The sequence below is a fragment of the Leuresthes tenuis genome, unplaced genomic scaffold (assembly GCF_036924035.1).
Source record: "Leuresthes tenuis unplaced genomic scaffold, fLeuTen1.0.hap1 SCAF_20, whole genome shotgun sequence".
NCBI lineage: Eukaryota > Metazoa > Chordata > Actinopteri > Atheriniformes > Atherinopsidae > Leuresthes > Leuresthes tenuis.
The window spans coordinates 33,055,223-33,060,117 of record NW_027325374.1 but is presented as its reverse complement, the minus strand read 5'-3'; positions in this window follow the sequence as shown (position 1 = coordinate 33,060,117).

Sequence of the window (4,895 nt, the reverse complement as noted above, 5' to 3'; positions counted from 1 at the left end):
CATATTCGTTGTCAGACACGTGCCGGTTATTCTTTTGTAACTTTTTTTTTTTTACCGACGAAATGGTTTACACTGTTCATTATCACCTTTCGGTTTGTGGATGGGTTAACCATAGACATATATACAGAGACGCCGCATCGACTGTGGAAGGGCGTGCCTAAAGCGCCGCCATCTTGGTACAAGTGATGGGAATTTCTGCACTTTTTAGTGAGCCGGATCATTTGCTCATCTCAACGTGAAGAATCGGCTCTTTCGGCTCCCAAACGGCTCTCCATTTTACCACTAATACCTTTTAGAATTCAGATAACTTTAGTGCTGTTTGACTTGTGATTTGTATTTGAACACATATATTATTTAAATTTCAATAAATTGCTGTTGCCAGTTGCATTTACAGTTGTAAAATCCCTTGTAACTCTAACTTGTTTGAAGAACCACTCTGCTACACAAAGCATATAGAAAATGCCTGTAAAAACTTAAGCATAGAAATTAAAATAGGACAGCTATTGACACAACTGTCAAAATGCATCCACATACTACTTATTTTGCTGTTTTCAGTCATCTTTGCACCACACTCCTCTCTGTCTGCTAGTGATGTGTCGGGCGCGAACGATTCGTTCGATATTAACTAATCTTTTATATGACTCGGGAGTAACGAGTAGTCTCAGTGAGTGATTCGTTCATTTTCACGCAGTACCCTTCCTCCCCATATGACAGGCGGCTGCTCATTAACTCAGTCAGCACGACAGGAAACAGTATTGATTAATTCATTTCCATGCAGTACCCTCTCTCGCCACATGGCAGGCGGCAGCTGCATAAGCTCAGTCAGCAGGACAGGAAACAGTTTTGATTCGTTCACGAGTCAACTCCTCGGGTTACTGCTCCTCGCACAGGAAACAGTTTTGATTCGTTCACGAGTCAACTCCTCGGGTTACGGCTCCTCGCACAGGAAACAGTTTTGATTCGTTCACGAGTCAACTCCTCGGGTTATGGCTCCTCGCACAGGAAACAGTTTTGATTCGTTCACGAGTCAACTCCTCGGGTTATGGCTCCTCGCACAGGAAACAGTTTTGATTCGTTCACGACTCAACTCCTCGGGTTACGGCTCCTCGCACAGGAAACAGTTTTGATTCGTTCACGAGTCAACTCCTCGGGTTACTGCTCCTCGCACAGGAAACAGTTTTGATTCGTTCACGAGTCAACTCCTCGGGTTACGGCTCCTCGCACAGGAAACAGTTTTGATTCGTTCACGAGTCAACTCCTCGGGTTATGGCTCCTCGCTCAGGAGACAGTTTTGATTCGTTCACGAATCAACTCCTCGGGTTACGGCTCCTCGCACAGGAAACAGTTTTGATTCGTTCACGAGTCAACTCCTCGGGTTATGGCTCCTCGCACAGGAAACAGTTTTGATTCGTTCACGAGTCAACTCCTCGGGTTATGGCTCCTCGCACAGGAAACAGTTTTGATTCATTCACGAGTCAACTCCTCGGGTTACTGCTCCTCGCACAGGAAACAGTTTTGATTCGTTCACGAGTCAACTCCTCGGGTTATGGCTCCTCGCACAGGAAACAGTTTTGATTCGTTCACGAGTCAACTCCTCGGGTTACGGCTCCTCGCACAGGAAACAGTTTTGATTCGTTCACGAGTCAACTCCTCGGGTTACGGCTCCTCGCACAGGAAACAGTTTTGATTCGTTCACGAGTCAACTCCTCGGGTTACTGCTCCTCGCACAGGAAACAGTTTTGATTCGTTCACGAGTCAACTCCTCGGGTTACTGCTCCTCGCACAGGAAACAGTTTTGATTCGTTCACGAGTCAACTCCTCGGGTTACTGGTCCTCGCACAGGAAACAGTTTTGATTCGTTCACGAGTCAACTCCTCGGGTTACGGCTCCTCGCACAGGAAACAGTTTTGATTCGTTCACGACTCAACTCCTCGGGTTACGGCTCCTCGCACAGGAAACAGTTTTGATTCGTTCGCGACTCAACTCCTCGGGTTACGGCTCCTCGCACAGGAAACAGTTTTGATTCGTTCGCGAGTCAACTCCTCGGGTTATGGCTCCTCGCACAGGAAACAGTTTTGATTCGTTCACGAGTCAACTCCTCGGGTTACTGCTCCTCGCACAGGAAACAGTTTTGATTCGTTCACGAGTCAACTCCTCGGGTTACTGCTCCTCGCACAGGAAACAGTTTTGATTCGTTCACGAGTCAACTCCTCGGGTTACGGCTCCTCGCACAGGAAACAGTTTTGATTCGTTCACGAGTCAACTCCTCGGGTTACGGCTCCTCGCACAGGAAACAGTTTTGATTCGTTCACGAGTCAACTCCTCGGGTTACGGCTCCTCGCACAGGAAACAGTTTTGATTCGTTCACGAGTCAACTCCTCGGGTTACTGCTCCTCGCACAGGAAACAGTTTTGATTCGTTCACGAGTCAACTCCTCGGGTTACTGCTCCTCGCACAGGAAACAGTTTTGATTCGTTCACGAGTCAACTCCTCGGGTTACTGGTCCTCGCACAGGAAACAGTTTTGATTCGTTCACGAGTCAACTCCTCGGGTTACGGCTCCTCGCACAGGAAACAGTTTTGATTCGTTCACGACTCAACTCCTCGGGTTACGGCTCCTCGCACAGGAAACAGTTTTGATTCGTTCGCGACTCAACTCCTCGGGTTACGGCTCCTCGCACAGGAAACAGTTTTGATTCGTTCGCGAGTCAACTCCTCGGGTTATGGCTCCTCGCACAGGAAACAGTTTTGATTCGTTCACGAGTCAACTCCTCGGGTTACTGCTCCTCGCACAGGAAACAGTTTTGATTCGTTCACGAGTCAACTCCTCGGGTTACTGCTCCTCGCACAGGAAACAGTTTTGATTCGTTCACGAGTCAACTCCTCGGGTTACGGCTCCTCGCACAGGAAACAGTTTTGATTCGTTCACGAGTCAACTCCTCGGGTTACGGCTCCTCGCACAGGAAACAGTTTTGATTCGTTCACGAGTCAACTCCTCGGGTTACGGCTCCTCGCACAGGAAACAGTTTTGATTCGTTCACGAGTCAACTCCTCGGGTTACGGCTCCTCGCACAGGAAACAGTTTTGATTCGTTCACGAGTCAACTCCTCGGGTTATGGCTCCTCGCACAGGAAACAGTTTTGATTCGTTCATGAGTCAACTCCTCGGGTTACGGCTCCTCGCACAGGAAACAGTTTTGATTCGTTCACGAGTCAACTCCTCGGGTTACGGCTCCTCGCACAGGAAACAGTTTTGATTCGTTCACGAGTCAACTCCTCGGGTTACGGCTCCTCGCACAGGAAACAGTTTTGATTCGTTCACGAGTCAACTCCTCGGGTTACGGCTCCTCGCACAGGAAACAGTATTGATTCGTTCACGAGTCAACTCCTCGGGTTATGGCTCCTCGCACAGGAAACAGTTTTGATTCGTTCACGAGTCAACTCCTCGGGTTACTGCTCCTCGCACAGGAAACAGTTTTGATTCGTTCACGAGTCAACTCCTCGGGTTACGGCTCCTCGCACAGGAAACAGTTTTGATTCGTTCACGAGTCAACTCCTCGGGTTATGGCTCCTCGCACAGGAAACAGTTTTGATTCGTTCACAACTCAACTCCTCGGGTTATGGCTCCTCGCACAGGAAACAGTTTTGATTCGTTCACAACTCAACTGCTTGCGGCTAAAAACACTGCAGATCGGGATGTAGCCTAGCGACAGGATGTCAATAGATTATGTGGAAAGGAAGCTCAAAGAAGGTCTTTACAGCACAAAGACAAAGCAAGGCAAGTGTGATATTTGGAGAAGTTTCTCAATTATCCGTGAATCTCTTTATTAATAGCCTATAAAATGACGTGTTTTCTCCTGCGGGACGGGAGAAGACACAAAATCAATGCATTTCTATTATTGTGCGGGCATTAATTCTCAAAGTTTTGCGGCTGCGGCCGGGAGCAACACACACGTTGCGGTGGTAATGGTCAGAAATTCAGCGGGAGCGGGGTGAAGAAAAGAGTCCCGCACAGGATGCTACTGTAGACAGAGAAACGAAGGAGGAAATGAATGATGTCTGATTTGTGATGTTCATTCATTTGTCATGAAATCCTAATTAATTAGTGGTCTTCGGTTCTTGTAGATATGTATAGTGATGTGTGTAAATAGATAAATGATAATGTAATAATGTGAATAGATACTTTTGAAAATTATATCAACATATTGATTTTGGGTTATACTCTACCATAAAATAATATACTACTACTAATAATAATAATAAGAAGAAGAAGACACAATAAATGCACTATTTAACATTTTAGGGACCTTATTGTTACTTTTTTTCTCACTTAATTGTGTTACTAATTGTCAAAATGAATGTGAGTTTTACATTCCCTTGTTCTCCACCAGCTGTCACGTGACAGGGCTGAACGGATCGTTCTCGTTCGTTAATTTGTCACGTGACAGCTACTGAGTCAGTGTCAGGCTTTAAACAACAATGGCAGGAAGGATACAGACATGAGTCATCTTATTGTGTATTTGCTTTCCCAGGTTTTCACATGGTTTGAATTGTTTGTGGCATTTTGTGTTTTGTACTTTATCAGCTCAGCTGAAGCAAACTATGTTTCTCTCAGTGTTAAGTGTTTAGAACCGTGGCCTTTTTGTGCAACGCCCACAGTAGGGCTACAGCGCCACCTGCTGGAAAAATGAACGAAATGATTCGTTCAAAGATTCGTTCAATTTACTGTTCGAGAGTAAATGATCCGATTCAGCCAAAAGACTCAAAGTTCCCAACACTACTGTCTGCACTCTCCTTCAGGGTCTCTCCCTCCCCCTCCTCCTGTCACCTCTCTGCCCCGCCCCTCCCTGCTTGGAGGTATGATCCTTGTCAATCCTCACATGATTGGTTACACTGC